Source organism: Paroedura picta, chromosome 13, assembly GCF_049243985.1.
Source record: "Paroedura picta isolate Pp20150507F chromosome 13, Ppicta_v3.0, whole genome shotgun sequence".
NCBI classification, from domain to species: domain Eukaryota; kingdom Metazoa; phylum Chordata; class Lepidosauria; order Squamata; family Gekkonidae; genus Paroedura; species Paroedura picta.
In genome coordinates this window covers 24348140-24368728 of record NC_135381.1, presented here as the reverse complement: position 1 = coordinate 24368728, position 20589 = coordinate 24348140, and the positions used below count along the sequence as shown (strand labels likewise).

The following is a 20589-nucleotide window of genomic DNA, read 5'->3' as shown; positions in this document are numbered from 1 at the left end:
AAGGGCTTTTTATTGGATATTGTTTTTGTATTTTTCATTCTGTGAACCGCCGTGAGTCTGCTTGCTGCGAGTAGTGATATACAAACGCAATGATGGATGGATGGATGGATGGATGGATGGATGGATGGATGGATGGATGGATGGATGGATGGATGGATGGATGGATGGATGGATGGATGGATGGATAGATAGATAGATAGAAGCTGTGACCAAGTTTATGCCAAATAAATGTGGTGCCCAAGTCCTTATTGAGATGCAAACAATATCTCCCTGCTAAGTAAGTATAAATGCATGTGTCTGGGGGAGAAGGAAGTTGCTTTCAGAGGAACCTATGAAAGATCTCTAGACACCTTTCCTGTTAGAATATCCATGCTTCACAGTCTCTATTTTGTCTAGTAGTTCTTTCTGTAGCTGAGCAAAGGGCTATGATACACAGAGTGGCTGCAATGATAACATATTTACAATGTTGAAATGATAAAATATTTAGATATAAGCCTGGAGTTATGCAAGTAGTAGTAAGCATTTAGGAATATGTGCAGAAGACAGGAGCCATGATCAATCAAGTAAGTGATCAAGCATTATAAATACAAAGAGTTATAAACAATTTAGTCCATGCAAAATCCCCAAGTGAGAACAAAATCTGTATATTACCTATTAGGACCAAACAAATTTTGGTGTCAGTTTGGTTGGTAATAATAAATACTAGCCAGAGGGTACTGCAATCCTGTTGATAGGAGGATTATGACAAGGCAGATGAACATCCTGCATGGCCAAAGATTACACTCCCTCCCCTTGTGGGCATATTGATCTTGGTCTCATACATCATTCATTGTAATCAGCTTGCTGTAAGTGGGCAATAAAATTAGACAACTGGGTAGGGGGATTGCGTGTAAAAGAATTGAGAAGAGCTTGTGAAAAATACCTGACTGCCGGTACTTGGGGACTTGGATGGCAAGGTCAACTTTTGTCCTCAGCAGCACAGCTATAAAAGTCAAATTGCTCATTGATTGAATATACTCATCCTGGGAAATATTTTGAACAATCATGGTATAAACCTCCTTTTTCATCACAGGAAGGTGGATCTTTCACTCCTAATTAGTCAGTGATGTGGTCTGATGGGCAATTTGCTAAGCAAGGGGCATAGAAGGATGACACAATGTTACTGTTGTAATGAAGGCCAATATCGCTTAGCAGATGGAAGGGGGTAAGTTGGCAGATGACACCGCATTATCAAGATGGTGGTAACAAAAATGGAACTCCACAAGGGTCTCTCCAGATTGGGGGAGCAAGTAACTGCATGGCAAATGAGGTACAATGAAAGCTGGCAGGCTCAATCAACTCCTGTTTCAGCTTGCATCATGAATTTGCATGGTGTTCATGAGTCATTTGAGCCTGTGTGATGTGTTGCTGCCTTCTGCATGCACAATCAGTAGCAGCTGTGTGTGAAATGGACCTGCTCCCCCTCCTGCCACCACCAGTTGTATAATTGGATACAACAAAGAAACGAAGACTTTATGAGCAGAAAAACAGTACAGTACTGTACTGTACTGCAGTAGTCCCCAATCACCAGGCCGCGGCCCCCTCTCTCTGCCCCCTCCGGTGAGAAACTCGCCAGACCGCGAGCAAATTGGCCACCAAAGCAGCCAATTAGCTTGCGGCCAGGCAAGCTTCTTTCTTCGGGCGGTGGGGAGAGGGAACCGCAGCCTGGTGGTTGGGGACTACTGCCACACATGCACGTTTGCGGCCCCACCAGGAGCGCAAAAGTGCATGCATAGCAGGTCACGCATGCACACATGTGTGAGACCTGCGCATACACAGACCTGCCGCACATGCGTGTTTGTGGCCCCACCAGGAGCGCAAACGTGCACGTGCGGTAGGTCCATGCATGTGCACATGCACAAAACTGCCATGCATGCGGGTTTGCAGCCCCACCAGGAGCACAAACGCGCATGCGCAGCAGGTCGTACATGCACATGTGCGAAACTGCCGCCCATATGTGGACTTGCCATGCATGTGCGTTTACGCAGGGGCTGCCGCGCATGCGCAGCACCCTGATCGCCCTCCCCCCACCGGTCCGCAACCCCAAAAAGGTTGCAGACCACTGCTGTACTGTACTGTATGATGTTCAAATGAGTGTCTCTGATGACCATGATAATGGCTGCTGATGTCTAGATGCAGATTTTCTTATTTATTATTCATGCACCTTCTTGTGTGATATAATGGGAGTCATATTGCTTGGACCTGGGTAGCCCAGGCAAGCCCAATCCTGTCAGATCTTGGACTCTGATTAGTATTTGGATAAGAGACCTCCAATGATTTCGGTATTAGTTCCTCCAAGGAACACTATGGTTTATAATGCAAGGGCAGGAAATGGCAAACCAGCTTCAAATGTCCCATGCCTGGCTTCCAAACATCCTCGGAACTCGTAGGTAGGGATACAGAGTATAGCTTGCTCAAGATGGCGTCCAGATAGAAACACCGGCTATCCCGCTCCGCAAGTTATATTTTATTCTGTTATTTTACTCTGCTAATTGAAGTTTCCTGAAGGTCTGTGGCTGTGTGCTATCTTGTGCTATCTTGTGCTTCTCTGAACTGAAGGCATTCCTCATCTTATTTTGTTAATTATACCAACCACGGAAGAGCAGCGCTTATCAAGGAGTGCCTCCTTAGCAGAGGGCCATAAATCGCAGCCTAACTTCAAGCTCTCCAATAGGCAGCTTTAGTATAAAAGGGGAGAATTTTTTTTCTTCAATAACCACTGTTTTACAGAACTACAAAGTTACAAAAAATTGTTTTCAGCTTGGAGCAATTTTTTGCTTGTCTGCTTACCTGTTCCTTTAACTAATTGTCCAAGTATCTCTGCTGCCACTCATCATATGGGAATGGGAGTAAAACGCAGGTGTGAAGAGGATTTAAACTTGCCAGCTCAAAAACAGACGAGAATAGGGGATTACATTGTGACCAGCAATGCCTCAACATTTAGCATTCCCACCAAGAACCGTTTTACTCCTCTGGCAGAAACTGAAGAAAACCTAAACTTAAATCCAAACAATTCACTCCTAGAAGCTGACAGTAAAGGAGGCACAGAAAACCTTGCAGGAGAACTCTTGGAGCTGACTGCAAGAACAGTGGAGAGTATTTTCTGCGCGTTGAAAAGGAATGGCTATCTACTCGAAAAACTTACCCAGACAGTCTCAAGGCTAGTCACCCTGAGGGAGTCCAAATTAGCCTCTAATGGGCCTCTCCCCCAGCCATCTTATTATCCTTCTGGTTCAACCACAAGGACCTGTGAGAATCCTTACACAAGGCAGTCAGAAGACAAAAGAAAACTCCAACACCTGATTTTACAACCATGTAAAGTCTGCCTGGTTATCTGCCGGTACAAGGGGTGGGTCCCCCCTTGGAATTCTAAGCACCTGGCTATCAAACATCTGAGAACCCTAATCATAGAGAGGCACTTCCCTATAGACCTAATCTCAACAGAATTCCTTAACTATGCAAATCAGGCACAGAGAATTATGCTCACCTTCAATAGTCCAAGGATACCTTCTCTACTCCTAAGACAGAAATCTATCCTGGGTCCTAAAGGAGTTTTCCCCATTCGAGTCTTCACTAATACTGTAACAACTGCTTTGTTTTCAAATCCTCCTCGCCAGAAAACCACTATACCAGCAGAAAAGCTTCCTGAGGAAACATCAAATAACACATTACAACAGGACCCTTCTAGACGGCCTGGCCAACCAGACTGCCTACTCTCAAGTTCTGGAGATCTTCACCTTGAAAACTCCTTTGAAGAGGGCCTTATCAACTCCTTTTCGACCCTCCCAACATCAGAACGTCTAGCCATCACAAACAGACTAGAATGTCTCAGGTTGGAACTTCTGAAAATTCACGAAGTCTCAGCAGTTCAAAACCTATCCCCACCAACAAACTGCAACCAAACATCCACATCACCAAGCACTCCAGCTGTTTTCCCTCCGCCCAAGTTACTCCCTGATAAGATACAGAGCTCCAGAGATGAAATTTCAATCTTCCAGCCAATGGAGTGTGAACCTGTGAAAAACAGCTCATCTTCATGGAAACAGTCCTCCTCTACTCATGGACTCCCCTCCAAAAATGGATGTGTCTTCTCAGATTCAAGGGGAGAATTAGATAAAATTTCAAACTCGGACTGACTGTTAAAGATACTATCTTGGAACTTGGGGGGATGGCAGAACAAATTCTATGATCCTGAATTCTCAAAATTTTTAAGTGGTTACGATATTCTTTTCTTACAGGAAACCTGGGTCCAAGATGTAAGCTCTGTAGCTCTACAGGGTTTTCAGCCATTTGCCACACCGGCAATCAAAGTCCATTGTAAGGGCCGGGGCAGTGGCGGTCTGGCCGTCCTTGTAGCGGTTGACTTAATAGCAGAGGTTCAGACCCTGGAAAGCAGCTGCCCAAATTACATCCAAGCATTACTGATTAAGGGACCACATTTCGGCAACCTCCTGTGCATCAATGTATATGTCCCTCCAAAACTCTCACTGTCACAGGATAAAGGGAAACTTTGGGACCAACTTTCCCACACACTGGAAAACCTTTCTTCTCAGTTTCCTAATGCCCAAATAATTATGTGTGGTGATTTTAATGCCAGAATTGGCCCTGGTCACTCTGACTCTAGGGCAGATGTCAACTCTCAAATCGCGGAGCACACATGTCTTTTAGAACGAGTCTCACAAGACCCTACAATTAATAAGCCTGGTCTAAAATTATTGGAGTTGCTATCCTTGTTTAATCTTTATGTCTTACATGGCTCTAAGTTTGATAAGTCTGGTGGTTCCTTCACATTTTTATCTTCCTGTCATGCTAGCACCATAGATTATATAGCAGTTTCACCTGCTTTACTAACAGAGGTGGTCTTTTTTGAAGTAGGTAACTCTCCTTTAAGTGATCACTGCCCTCTACAGCTCTTACTTAAATATAATAGCAACATTCTTTTACCTCCAATTCCTGAACTCGCTGAAGGTACATTTCCTGGCAATAGGAGGCTGAAATGGTCAGAGCAGGTACAAAACAACATAGCTCAAGCTCTGACGAGTGATGACCTTAAATCCCTGCATTCAGCCCTTTTACAGCCTGGCCATGACGCCATAGGACACTATGACAAAATTATTAGCTTGATCAAACCTCTGCTTATCAACAATAAACCTCTAAAGCTGTTATCCTGCCCCAATAATGGCTGGTTTGACCAAGAATGCAAAACCTTCAGGAAAAAGCTAGTCAAATGTATGAGGCTGAGCCGTCGCAGTAGAGAGGATAACAGAATGTTAGAGCTCATCAGATTAAGATCCCAATATAAGAGTCTCCTCAAAAGTAAGAAAGCTGACTATGCTAAACATATGTGGAACAAACTAAATCTGGCAGTAAAGGAGAAAAATGAGTCTCAATTCTGGAACCTTGTTTCTTTCGGGCTTGCAAAATCACCCCAACAGGTTGAAGCCCAAATATCTGGAAACACTTGGTTTACACACTTTTCGAAAACCTTTGGAGCCTGGCCACCTCCCCCACCATATACAGAACCAAACACCCAGGCTATTTCCATTGACTCTCTAAGTTTACCAGCTTGGCCCCCAGTCACAGAGGCTGAAGTCAGAGGCCTTATTACATCCCTAGCTTCCAATAAATCACCTGGAGAAGATCTGATTCCACCTGATTTATTTAAAGCGTTCCCTAACTGGTGGGCCCCAGTCTTAGCTAGGGTCTTCACCCAGATAAATGAATCAGGCATTTTCCCCAATGGCTGGAAGATGAGCATAGTGGTTCCTATCCACAAAAAAGGCAACAAGACCGACCCACAAAACTACCGCCCCATTAGTTTACTAAATATCGCATCTAAACTCTATGGAAAATTCCTCTTACATAAACTAGAGGACTGGGCTGCTGACAACCATATCTTACACCCACACCAAGCAGGATTTAGAAGAGGCCATTCTACCACTGACCACTGCCAAACCCTCCATTACTTAGTCTACTCCAGTATAGAAGGCCCTACGAGAGCCTTATACGCAGCTTTCATTGATTTAGCCACAGCTTTTGACTCCATTGATAGGGACAGACTCTGGTCAAAGCTGAGGGAAACTAACATCGATAAACGCCTACTGTTTCTGATGCATGAACTGCACTCAGGCACCCACACAAAAATTAGGGTAGGTGCTTCAGGCTCTCTAACTAATGAAATTGCAGTAAGGAAAGGGGTAAAGCAAGGGTGTGTACTAGCCCCTCTGCTTTTCAATATTTATATCAACGATATAGTTCAAAGACTATCGGGCCCAGAATTTGTACCCCCTTCTGTCGGTCAGCAAAAGGTCTCTATCCTGCTTTATGCAGATGACATGGTCCTGGTTTCCCTTACAAGAGTTGGTCTGAAAAAGCTACTTAACAACTTGGGTACTTATTGTAAGGAAGAGTCCCTTTCCATTAACTACACAAAAACAAAAGTTATGGTTTTTAGGAAAAGACCTAAAAAATTTATCTGGAGTATAAACAATATTCCTATAGAACAGTGTAGTACATTTAAATATCTTGGGATCACTTACAGTGAGACCCTAAACTGGAATGCCCACCTTGCAACTATAAAGGCCTCTGGTCTAAAAATCATTGGAGCCATTCTGAGATTTTATTATACCAGGGGAGGGTTTCTAGTTGACCCAGCTCTAAAGCTCTTTGCAGCCAAGGTCATTCCTCACCTACTATATGGCATTGACATCTGGGGCTGGAAAGAACAAACAATCAATAGCTTGGAGCCCATTCAGAACTTTTTCTTCAGACGTATCCTGGCTCTTCCAAAAGGGTCCCCTGCAGCCCTGATGAGGGCAGAGCTTGGTTTTCCCTCACTCAAAGCCCGTGCCCACTTAGCTATTCTGAAATCTTGGAAGAAAGACATCTCAACCAAATTAGATTCTTTAAACCATCAAAGTTTTAAGCTCTTATTGAGCAAGGACAGGACTCGGTCTGATTTTTTTAGCTCCATCCTTTCACGCTATACCATACCAGATGACTTACTGCATACATCAGCCAATATTTCTGATTTACGTGATTGGGTGTTCAAAGCTGACTCTCTGATCGACCACTCTTCAATACAGCTATCACAAGCAGCCCCATGGTATAAAACAATTAAAAAAGACCATTCCAGAGCATCATATTTATTAAATATAACGACACGTAATCTTAGAATGGCCCTAACATCTTTGCGGTTTGAAATGATGCCATCAGCCATGCTCTCTGGGCGATATCTCCGAATACCCACAGCCCAACGCCTGTGCATATGTGGAAATCCATCTGTGGAGGACCTGCCCCACTATGTCTTGGCTTGTCCCCTGTACTCCGAACCCAGGGGCAAATTCCTTGCCAAGCTATTACCAAACTCTCACCCTATTTCTGATTTTAACAAAGTCACCTATCTGCTATCAGATGTCGACCCCTATATCTCTTATAGGGTGGCACTTTTTGCTCTGGCTGCCAGGAAGATTCGAGCTAATGCATTTTTACAGGAGCCTCCACCTTGATACACCATTTTATCTCTTTTATTGTAACTTAGTAGTCCATGTTTACATTTTTAGGTACACAATATTGGAGAAATATTGTTTTATTTGTTTATATTTGTGCCATATTGTTTTAATTGTGTTTTGTAATGGCCTTTGGCTACATACAATAAATGTTATCGTATCGTATCGTGGTGACACTACACATGCCATAAGATAAATAAATAATAAATAGGAGTCTCATTATATTTCCATTTACGTCTTCTCACAATGTGACCAAAGTGCAATAGCCTCAGTATGGTCGTTTTAGCTTCTAGGGAGAGTTTAGTTTTGGTTTGCTTTAGAACTCACTTATTTGTCTTTTTGGCATTCCTCAGTATTCGTAAAACTCTCCTCCAATACAATTTCAAACAAATCAACTTTCTTCCGGTCTGCTTTCTTCATTCCCCTACTATATTTTTCCCCCTTTCAGAATCTTTGCCAGCCATCCCATTATTGATTGTCATGAATAAAAGGCACTCTGATTAGAATGGATTGGTTTGTTTTCTTTTGAATGGATTGGTTTGTTATTGTTCAGGTAACCTTCTTATACAAAGGTTCATGGCCTGATGATGGCTGTAGCTGACAGGTATTGGGATAGGTTCTGCTCATGCCGCAGGTAGCAAGCCTTTCATTTGCCATCTTTTTCTGCAGGTGCTAACTAAGGGGTCTGTGTGCTAGATTTTCCTGACCTAATTAGAACCCTAGCAGGAAACTGATTTTCCCTATTGTGCAGGTATCAAATAACAACACAGAAACAAAGCCTGAGAATCACAGCTACTGTGCAACCAACCAAGCCTTCCACCTTGGTGCCCAAGTTGACTGAACAACACCAGATACTAAAGAACACTGGGGATTAATTTGTAGTTTGACTTGTAGGTGAGGCTCAACTACCAAAGAAGCAGTGCTCACCTAGTGGGCATGTTTGACACAACGTTCTCAGCATGCCTAATTATAAGTGCAAAGTGATGCACCATGGGATAGGAAATCCTAATTTACATTTATATTGACAGGATCTCAACTGATGATGACTGATCAGGAAAGAAATGTTAGAGTCATTGCAGATAGCTCAGATAAAATACTGAGTCAGTGTTCAGCAGCAGTGAAAAGGCAAATTCTGTGTTAGGGGTGATGAGAAAACAGATTGAAAATAAAGCTCCTCTTATTGTAATGCCCATTCATACATCTTCAGTGCAGGAGCATATAGAACATCGTGTACAGTTCTAGTCAGACCATTTCTAAAAGATGAGAAAGGTATGTAATAAGGTGACCAAAATAATTGGGTTTAGAACAGTCCTCTGGGAGAAACAGCTGAAGACTTTGAAGCATTTCATTTTCTTAAAAAGATGACAACCAATTAAGGACAAAATAGAGAATTATCAAATTATACCATACATAATTATCTTCTGGTCTCACTGCCATGAAATGAGGTGATGGCTGATAATTTAGAGGGAGGTTACACAAATTCATGATGCCTAATAATGGCTGAGTGAGGCCATACACTTCTGGATGCCAAGCTGCACTTTTGAATGATGAATCACAGCATCATGCTTTGACCTCTCTACTCCTATTGTATATCTTATGTGGCATTAGATTGGCCACTGTGAGAAATAGGATGCTGAACTTGATGATAATTAGTTCGAATCAGCAGGGCTTCTCTTTTGACTACTTCTTCTGGGCCAGGGCTGACCACAACCACTTAGACTGTTCTCAGACATTCTGTGAAAAATCAAGGATATCATTTAATCCATGCCCCTTTTGCTTGTTTTCAAGGTCAGAAATATTTACCAGTAGTCAGTTTTTAGAGTGTATATGTTTGTATAAAGTGCTGTCATGTCACAACAGATTTATGATGGCCTCACATGGGGTTGTCAAGGCAAGAGATGTTCAGAAGTAGTTTGCCATTGCTTGCCTCTTCGTAATGACACTGGTATTCCTTGAGGCAGGGGTAGTCAACCTGTGGTCTTCCAGATGTCCATGGACTACAATTCCCACAAGCCCCTGCCAGCAAATGCTGGGAATTGTAGTCCATGGACATCTGGAGGTCCACAGGTTGGCTACCCCTGCCTTAAGGGACTTCCATCCAGATACTAACCAGAGCTAACCCTGCTTTCTGACAGAACTGGGTTAGCTTGGACCATTCAAGTCAGGACTAGCTCATTACACAAAGCACATACCCCTTACAGTTTTATATATACTCTTAATCTTGTTTTGCCAGTTCATTTCAGTTGGAAACAGTTCATGTGTACTCTGAGAAATGTTTGACTATCTTCTAACTTTCCTTAGAATCCCCACACATTATTTTTGCAAAGGAAGACCATTCTCTTCAACTGTCTCTACAGGCACAATTGATTAGTATCTTGGTTACATTGAACCTTCCAACAAATTTCTCAAAGGGAAACAATATGCTTCTTAGTTTCCTCAGAAATTCCTGTGGATGAGCTGTCCCATATTCACCAGAAATTTTAAGCAAATCTTTTCTGTAGAAGAACTGGCCATATGAATTTCATTTTGGTAACCTTGGAGCTACTTTGGAAGTTACTCTTATTTAGGCTGCAGCAGGAGTCATTGTTGATATTCTTTGCACACTGGAAGCATTCACTGCTGCATGAATACCCAAAAATTGGAAGTTGGTGTCCTGGAACTTTTGAGACTTGAGACTTTTTGCACTCCATGGACTCTTTGCAAAGCTGTTTCTTTATGAATAATACACTTAGCCTGGAAAAGAAGAGTTTCAAAACATGATTGATTTAGCAATGGATTTCTGAGCTGGTGGAAGATTTTGCTGAAAAATAAGGGAGCCAAATTTTCCCCCTCCTATAATTTAATTAAAAGTTGCATTTTGTAACACTTTTGCATGCTTTTTTGTACTGGGCTTTACGTAGTAATCAGTCACCTGCTCACTTTTAAAGCAGAAAAAAGAACAGCTTTGACATCCATTGACTTCTAGGATGTGTTGGATCTGCTGAATGTGAGACTTCACGCTCCCTTCTTCCCACACCACTTGCTTAATCTTCCTTTCATTTTAAAGCAGAGGTACAAGAGGAGATGGATAAAGCTGTCAACGAAGAGCAGGGGACGTGTCAGTAATATTCATATGCTTTTCAACTCACAAGACAAAGCTTAAATAGCATCTCAAAAGCCCTGCTGGCCCCACATACATCAAGAATAATTTGCAACAGAGTCAGGGTCAGATCAGGGCTGTGGACTGGGAGGAAAGCTCAAGCCTAGATGGGTTTGTGGGTGCTGCCTCCTAGGTGAATTCTGTTGTGATTTGAAGAACACTTTCCTGGGATACAGGAATGTTCAGGAAAGAAGATTCTGAATATTAATTCTGAGGGTTCAGTGATCACAGACTCCAAGGCAGAGTCTGCACTTACTTTGTTTATTCCATTGTCAATCCTGTTGAATTCAGATCGCTTTGAACTCAGGTCTTCCTCTCCCCCCCTCCTCCCCATTGAAACAGGAAAGTCTTCTGCACGTGGTTAGGGAGGCTCAGAAGGTGGGGGGGGGGAGCCAAGCCTCTTTCTTTCTTTTCTTGAAGGGGGGGGAGGAGCCAGGCAGGGAGCCTCTTTCTTTTCTGGGAGGGGAGGGGGAGAGGATCGAAAAGGGCAGAGGAGGGAGGAGAAATCCAGGACCGACAGAAGTTGAGAGAAATTAGGGTCTTCTCCTTTAAGGCAATCGTGTCACATGACCAGGTGTAGCCTATCAGAGGTTCTCTACCACGGAGCTTTCTTTCCCAATCTGGATATTGAGGATTAACAGCACTCGAAGATACCGCACAATAAAGGTAGGGTCACTCCGGATCAATCCTTCTTGCTGCAGAAGGAAAATTTAAATCGCCCAAAATCCAAACGGAAATCGCATTCTGGATAGAAGGCTGGGACTGAATCGATCTGGGGTTGGAATAAAAGCTCCGTGCAGTTTACACCCAGGTCTTCAGAACAGCTCTTTTTATTTAGCAACTCCAGCACAACTGCTGAACAGACAAAAACAGGCAAACTCATGCACTTTTATACCTTTCAGCCAGCCAGCTGCTGCCTCTAAGCAGAGCAATCTGATTGGTCCTAGCAAAGCAATCCAACTGGCCTTATGGCTGCTGGCGGAGGCGTCATGGGTTCTTCTGATGCACCTTCTGCTCCACTGAGGTGGACGAATGCCAGGACTTATGTTTGCTTTTGGAAAGTCAAGGCATGGGGGAGACTCATCAGTAGGTGCCACATTAAGGATCACTACCTGAGAAAGACCTCTTGATTCAGGTGCAAAGAAAAATTCTTGAACATTGGGCAGAAAGTTTCAACCGTTTTGCTGGCTGGGAATTTAGAACAATTCTTTAGTGCCTGTTTCCACTATTTAAGAAAAGTCATGGAAGTTAATTTTCTCTTCTCTGCCTAACTGTCAGCTATTTTCATTATGTGCCAAATGAAGATGAAGAGTTCTCAAGGAAAAGGAAAAGAAGAGCTTCAAGCCCATGAGCTTAATTGACATGTGAGGTAGATTTAATTGAATGCTGGGAGCAAGTAACTAAATTTGGAAAATACTTGGGTGGATAACCAACCTCAAAGAGGTTACAGAATAATGGTCTGGTAAAGTTCAATGCCACAAGGACTATTGCTGCTCACTTGCCTGCCTGGTAGAGGCGTATTGATGACAGTTGTCATATATATGTAAATAAGGAACACACAGATACATAAATACATCCTTGTGCTTTGACTGCAATTGTTTCAGGGCCTACCATTAAGTTCTGTCTGATTTTGAGTCCACGAAATCTAGAACTCAAAGATTTTCATCATTCTCTAAAGTTCATAGTGAATATGAACTCTTTTGTCTATTTTCTTACTTCCACTATTTACATACAACTGATTCTTGAGGTAAAGAAGCTGCTTAAACATACATCCTAGAGTTGGAGGGGTCTTTATAGGCCCATCCAACCCACTATCCAGTGCAATAAATCCAAAGCTGGAATTTTTCCAGCCAATAGCTATCTTTACCGCTGTTTAACAAGCTGCTGGGAGGAAGTGTATCAGGGACTCTTCGATGTCATGCTGACATACAATGTCACTTCTAGTGCAAAACCAGAAGTGAAAGCATTACATCAGCACGACACTGTAGGATTTACCCAAAGCTTAGGGTGAAAATTAGAGCCTCCCCCAGTACAACTCCTCATCATTTCCCATTTCAAGCTGGAATTGATGTTAGACTTTGCCATGACACCAACAAAATACCCTCTCCCCACGAATGCTCCCATTATCCTGTCTTTACCTGTAGACCTCCAGCAAAGGAGAGCCCACTCACTCCTTCCTTGTAACGACGTCTTCTGAGAGGCTGCTAATATGCAGGCCAAGGAACCACATGGCTAATAGGGATGTATGAATTGCCAGCTTGGTGTAGTTCTTAAAACCAGTGGCTTCTAATCTAGCAAGCTTGGATTGATTCCCCACTCCTCCAAATGCAGCCAGCTGGGTGACCTTGGGCTAGACATAATCCTGTTAGAGTTTTCACAGAGCAGTCCAGTCAAAGGTCTCTCAGCCTCACCTACCTCACAGGTTGTCTGTTATGGAGAGAGGAAGGGAAGGTGATTGTTAGCTGCTTTGAGACTCCTTTGGGGACTGAAACATAGGGTATAAAATCCTACTCTTCTACATCTTTTTGGTTCTGATTTCATAAGTCATTGTGAGTTTTTTTTTCATTTTGCATCGTTTGGTGACAGCTTTTTAGGGTTTCAGGCAGAGAAAGGTCTTTTTAACAGCTGTTGCCTGAAGTAATTTTAACTAGAATTGGCAGGGATTGAACCTGCAAAAGCTGGTGCTCCATCACTTAGTTTGTAGCTCACTGCCTTTAATCAACATGTTTGTTTTAGTTCAATGAATCTGTAACTGGGACATTTCTGGGACGGAGCAAGTATAAAAAATGGGGACCCCCAGGAGGCACATGGTACTGCCTGCTCCCTCCATATCTGGCTTCATTCTGACCTTCCCTGAGCAATCTAAGAACATCTTTAAACGATTTCTTTTCCTGATCCCAGATATTTTGTTTTCAAAAGCTGCACGTTGATTGGACAATAAATCTTTTATCTCACTGTGAACCCGGTTTCTGTTCTCTACATGCTCTCTTTGCACTGCATGAATGATAGTGTTTAATAAAATATTTACAAGGTATGGTAATGCACAATATATAATTTATTTTGCATTATAAAAATCCTTACGTCATCGACAAAAAAGCGTGAATTGCATAGCAGCATAAATATTCTAAATGACAAATGTATAAATATTTCAAGGGCCAATATAAATGTTTAGGGGGCCCAATGCAATGTCCTCGTTTCTACTCATGGAGCAATAGGACTGCATGGCTGATATAAAATCCCTGTTTGGCCTTATATAATTATGCAATTTTTTATTGAGATTTTTAAGAGCACCACCAGGACCTGATTCAAAACCAAGTAGAGTATATGGGATGGTATCAAATACTTACAGTGAAACAGATCATAAACAACTAGACACTGTATGCATAAAAGTCATTTCAATTACTGCTTTAAAATGTCTCACATCTGTATGACTGGCATTGTAATGATCTTTTGGTTGTATGCTTTAAATGCTAAAATGTTAGGATTTTTTTTATATATATTACCCTTACCACAGCCCACAAGGGGGGAAGTTGTGTCCCCAGGAGGACTACCCTGGTTTTGTCTTGGTGAAAACTATCTACTAACTATAGTTACTTCAAATGCAGCATTGTAATTGCTGGGAGGCATAAGAAACGCAGAGATCACATCTCACCAATTTGGGAGAGAATTACAGTTTTTCTTCAGGTTTGATTTAAAGTTCAGGTTCTTTCCATTAAAGCCTCCAGAGTTTTTGAAGAGTTGCTTGGTCCCTAATGCACATGCCTGTCAGATGGCATATTCTCCAGATATCCTGCTCTGTTCCTTGGTTTTGGATGTCTCTCCCCAGAGTGTTTCATCTGACAGCAAGCTTATTGAACTTAGGTAAAAACCTTGCTGTATTCCTTGTATAAAGGTAAAGGTATCCCCTGTACAAGCACCGGGTCCTGCCTGACCCTTGGGGTGATGCCCTCTAGCGTTTTCATGGCAGACTCAATACGGGGTGGTTTGCCAGTGCCTTCCCCAGTCATTACCGTTTACCCCCCAGCAAGCTGGGTACTCATTTTACCGACCTCGGAAGGATGGAAGGCTGAGTCAACCTTGAGCCGGCTGCTGGGATTGAACTCCCAGCCTCATGGTTAGAGCTTCAGACTGCATGTCTGCTGCCTTATCACTCTGTGCCACAAGAGGCTCTTTTATTCCTTGTATACTGTACTATTATTTTTCTTTTATCATTAAATCAGCGCTGACATGGCAAACCCATTGCCTGTACTTGCATAACAGGAGTAGACTTTCCTTGGTGGTCTCCTATCTAAATATGTACCAGGACTGACCCTTCTTAGCTTTCGTGATTTGATAAGATTAGAGAATCCAGGACTATCAAGGTCAAGGCAAGGTTGCAATAACACTTGGCATTTTATTAATCTCTTATAAATTTCACCTTCCACCACCCCACGTCTCTTCCATGCACTGATTAGTGTTACTCTTTTTCTCTCTCCTTTATTGTTAGATTTCATTGCTCTGGTCTTATATTAGATGCTTTCCGCTCTGTTTTGGCAGCATGCTATTACATGTTTATATGAGTTTTTATAATATATGTTTTAACGATTTGCTCTCAGCCTTGGGTGTTTTTTTAATGAAGAGAGAAGGAGGTAAGTATTAAAATAAACATCCCCATGCATGCTTGCTGCTGAACAGCTGGATAGGCCCTGTTGGGAAACCCTTGAGATCGAAAAAGGGAACAAGATGGCCCAGAAGATGAAGAAGAGTTCATTTTTATGCCCAGAAGACTCTGATTACACAGCCATTACAAGAGCAAGCCACGTGAGATTAACCTTATGTCTTTTTTTGAGAAAGTTTCTACCTTGCTGGATCAGGGGATTGCTAGGGACATAGTTTGTCTCAATTTCAGTAAAGCTTTTGATAAGGTTCCACATGGTATTCTTGTTGACAAGTTGGTAAAATGTGGTATGGATCCTATTACTGTTAGGTGGATGGATAACTGGTTGACGGATCACACCCAAAGGGTGCTTGTTAATGGTTGTCTTCTTGAAGAGAAGTGATGAGTGGAATGCCTCAGGGATCTGTCCTGAGTCCTGTGTTGTTCAGAATATTTATAAATGATTTGGATGAAAGAATATTAGGGGTGCTTATTTAATGTGATGATACAAAACTGGGAGGGGTAGCAAACACAGCAGAAGACAGAATCAGGATACAGTAAGTTCTTGACAGGCTGGAAAACTCGGCTCAAATGACCATAATGAATTTCAATAGTGATAAATGTAAAATTCTGCATTTATGTAGGAAAAAATCAAATGGAATATTATAGGATGGGAGAGACTTAGCAGCACTGCGTGCAAAAAGGATCTAGGAGTCTTCGTGGACCATACATCAAACATGAGTCAGCAGTGTGACTCGGTGGCTAAAAAGGCAAATGGAATTTGGGGATGTATTTGATAAGATGTCATATTGAGGATGAAACAGAGTTGTTTTCTGCTGCCCCAGAGGGTCAGACCAGAATCAATTGGTTGATATTAATCCAAAAGAATTTTTGGCTAAACATCCAGAACAAGTTCCTGACAGTTAGAGCAGGTCCTCAGTAGAACAGGCTTCCTTGGGAGGTGGTGGGTGCTCCTTCTTTGGAAGTTTTTAAGCAGAAGCTAGATAGCCATATAATAGAAATGCTATGAATTTAAGGAAATTGTGAATAGATGAGCAGAAGGGATTGTGCCAGTGCTTAGTTCTTGTGTTCCTTTCATGCATGCCAGGGAAATGGCAATCGCCACTTTGCGGTCAGGAGGGGAATTTTTCCCAGATCAGACTGGCCAGAGATTCTGTTTTTCTTTCTTGGGGGGCATCAACTGGACATGGAATTGGTATCACAGTAGGCAGGCAGGTAGTTGTGAGTTTCCTGCATTCTGCAGGGGGTTGGACTAGATGACTCTGGAAGTTCCTTCCAATTCTATGATTTTAGGGGATGTGGCTGTGTGGTACAGCATATCCTTGACCGTTTACGCACTGGGAACTTCACTGCCCCAGCTCCAATGCAGGAGCACAAATCGGGGGCAGATGAGGTGTACCGGGCCAAATGCTCCCCCGTGTGGGTGCCGGAAGAGGTGGGGCAACCTGCCACGACTAAAACTCCAGCCTGCAGCCCAGCATAAAACCTCCAGTGCATAAACGGTCCTTGGCTTGCAGAAAGCCCCAGGATCAATCCCTGTCATCTCCAGTTTTAAAAATTAGGGCAATATGTGATGCGGAAGATCTTTATCTGAAACCCTAGAGCTGCTGCCAGTCGAAGTAGACCAGGGGTAGTCAAACTGCGGCCCTCCAGATGTCCATGGACTACAATTCCCAGGAGCCCCCTGCCAGCAAATGCTGGCAGGGGGCTCCTGGGAATTGTAGTCCATGGACATCTGGAGGGCTGCAGTTTGACTACCCCTGAAGTAGACAGTACTGACCTTTGTAGACTAATAAGTATAAACCAGTAGCAAGCGTTCAACTTTGTAAGATACTTGGCTGAAATTTTCAGAATTTTATCTCGAATATTTTATCTCGAAAAGGCATAATCCCCCTTCCTGAGGGAAGCTCCATTTCCTACACACAAACCCCATATATTTATGTCCTGAGGCATTTGTGAGGAAATGCCTCGTGCATGGACACATATTTGGAAGATTATTGGGGGTGATTTAGACAGCTTGGCATTTGTATCTTGCCATCTCATCAGGAGAGAGTGGGAGGGGAAGCAATATATTTTAGGTGAACAGCTTGAGTAGTCAATAGTTGGAAAGAATGGCTGTGCAGTCTCTCATTATTATTTTATTTTATTATTATTATTATTAGATTTATTTCCCGCCTCTCCCGACAGGCTCGAGGCGGGTCACAACAACTAATCCCATTAAAATTCCCATTAAAATATCAATCTAGTAACTAATATGGCAGCTAAAAATCCCATCCCTCCCCCAATTATTAAGAGGTGAAGAGGAAAGGATAGGGGAGTAGCGTACACTCCAACTCCTAGGGGGGGAGCGATGTCCCTGATTTGCTGACCCCAGCCTCAACCATAGACCTGGCGGAAGAGCTCCGTTTTACAGGCCCTGCGGAAAGCTGACAAATCCCGCAGGGCCCGCAGATCACCCGGGAGCTCATTCCACCAGGTAGGGGCCAGGACTCATGGTGTGCCTCTGAGCATAGATGTTGCAATTGGCGAAACTGTCCCCAAGCAAAGGGTGCGCACTTCAAACATTTTTGTGTTAATTTCAGATTTCAGGGAGAACATATTTTTCATTATCTTGAAGTTTCTAGACCCTTGTTATCATTTAGAGATTTTTTTTGGGGGGGGGTATTTTTGTTCAGCTCCCAAAAATTTGGGACCATTTTTCCAGTTCCCCCCATTCTCTTTCCTAGAGGCAGCAGGGGTGGGAAGGATGGAGAGGAAACTGGCCCCACAGAATAACTGTCAGCCGACCTCCCCCATTCCCTTAAACTTTAAAGGAACCAGAAATAGGTCCAAAAAGTAGGTGCAGGTGCTAGTAGAGTGGATAGGGGCCAGGTCTACCTACTTACCATCATGGGCAGGACTAGGAAATTCTTTCTTCTGCACCAGACAGACATGCAGGTGGCCCACAGTGAAGCCACTACAGAAAGGGTTCCTTGAAAGGATAAAGTTTAAAAACAACTGGCAGCTTGGGGGGTATTCAGGGACAGAACCTGTGGAGGGAGAATTCTGGTAGAGAGAAAGTAATTCAGCTGGAATGTGATTCCATGAGACTACCTTCCAAAGCCAGGTTGGTGTAGTGGTTGGGAGTGCAGACTTCTAAACTGGAGATCTGGGTTTGATTCTGCGCTCCCCCACATGCAACCAGCTGGATGACCTTGGGCTTCCCACAGCACTGATAAAGTTGTTCTGACCAAGCAGTTATATCAGGGCTCTCTCAGCCTCACCCACCTCACAGGGTGTCTGTTGTGCGGAGAGGAAAGGGAAGGCCACTTTGAGACTCCTTTGGGTCGAGAAAAGTGGCACATAAAAACCAACTCTTCTTCCAGGGAAACTGACCTCTGTAGTCAAGCTGTAATTCTGGAGGAACTTCACCGCTATTCCAACGATGGTAACCTTTCTGGAAGCCTTTCCCTAAACTCCTCCTTTGTAGGGTTCAGAAGCAGAGATGGGAATATGGATGATTTCAATGAAACAGGCAAAAGAGAAACAGGATGTGAATTTGTTGAGGAGCCAGAATACAAGCATTTGGATGAAACTGTTTTCTCAAGTGCTGTTAAATCTTAGCTACAATATTGCATGGGGGTGTGAATTATTATTATTATACTATTATTTACATGGATGTGTTGAAGCACTTTAATGAGTTCCAGCCACACTGTACACTTGCTAGAATTTTATCACTTAAGCCCCGAATGGTACACTAAAAATATGTGCCTTTCCCCATCAAAAGCACTTAGCACTGAGCTGCTATTAGAACTGCAGCCCTGTGTGATTAACTGTCAGGCTGTGTGATGTCTGCTTCCTAAACTGGGCTAGACGTTCAGAGCTGGGAGCCCCCGCTGAGAGGCAAATTATTTCCCAGTCCCTTACACCACTGCCTTTTTGTTCAAAGTTCCCTGTGACCTTGGATGAGTCCATATTTTTGGCAAAACAGACAAACACATAGATGCTCTTCTGTCTGAATTTCAGTCATGAATGAATTTTGCAAAATGTATACAAAGGAACACCAAAAGAAGAACAACAGAAAAACCCACCTCATGCCTGAAGTTTCATAGCATACAAAACACTGTACTTGAGAAGTATATTGAGTGGCTCTTGCTGATCATAAAAGCAACAGTACTCAGCAGCCCACAGAGAAACAACAGATTTCTATACATGTGAGGATAATGGTGGTGGTGGGGCTCTCAAGGGATGTGGAAAAAAATGGCATCATAAATTAATACCCGAAGAAGAAGAAGAAGAAGAAGAAGAAGAAGAAGAAGAAGAAGAAGAAGAAGAAGAAGAAGAAGAAGAAGAAGCCATTCCCAAACAGTTTAATGAGATTTGAGAATGTTCAACGAGGCATGAAATGACGATAAAGTCTCTTAAAATGGAGAGAAGAATGGGAAATTACCTACTGCAGGTCCCCAAGGACTTATAGAATCTGGGAGGAGGGGTTGATTCTGTTCTGTTCTGTTCTGTTCTTCTCTGCAAGTCCTTCACTTTTCTCTTCCTTTCCCTAATACCTCCTCAGATAAAATCAGAGTCCAGTAGCACCTTTAAGACCAACAAAGATTTGGAAGTTTGAGGAAGAGTGCCTCCACTCGAAAGCTCATGCCTTGAATAAATCTTTGTTGGTCTTAAAGGTGCTAAAGGTAAAGGTAAAGGTATCCCCTGTGCAAGCACCGGGTGATGTCTGACCCTGTGCTACTGGACTCTGATTTTATTGTGCTACTTCAGAACAATGGTGCCTTCAGGACTGGACCAACTGTCTCAGCCAATACCAGGCTCCTTACAAAGACCTTGTTGGATGTTGGCATGAGTTTTTTTATGGACTTTCAAAGTGTTTGGTGAATTAATGACAGGCACAAGACTTGCTTCTCTCTCTGTGCTAGCTCGCTCTGAAACTGTTGGTAGCCTTCTCGAGCAGGCTAGGCCATTTATTTGTTTTTCAGCTCAGGAGATACTTCCCAATACACATGTCAGCAGGCACACAGGTTTGCAGACCTTTAGTTATATACACATTCCATTGTTATCAGAGGGCAAGTTATAGCTTAATCTTCACCCAGGAAGATTTCCTTCAAGGTCAGCTAATTACAGAAACCCTGTCTTTCTGATGATTACACAGAGATCAGAGACTGATCTTTTGACCCTGCCCCAGCATGGGTGTGCCCAACAGCAAAGAGCCTAGACAAAATTAGACAAATCTCTACAGTTTGGTAGGTGACCAC

General features: G+C 42.9%; 1 long non-coding RNA gene across 1 annotated transcript; it reads right to left on the bottom strand.

Moving 5' to 3' along the window:
* Window positions 1–9652: 9652 nt before the first annotated feature.
* On the bottom strand, window positions 9653–20035 carry LOC143822999 (uncharacterized). The gene is made up of 4 exons (XR_013226350.1): window positions 19773–20035; window positions 18719–18804; window positions 10467–10620; window positions 9653–10280 (listed from the first exon to the last, which is right to left on the bottom strand). It is a non-coding gene; the product is annotated as an uncharacterized LOC143822999 (long non-coding RNA).
* Between the last annotated feature and the right edge of the window lie 554 nt (window positions 20036–20589).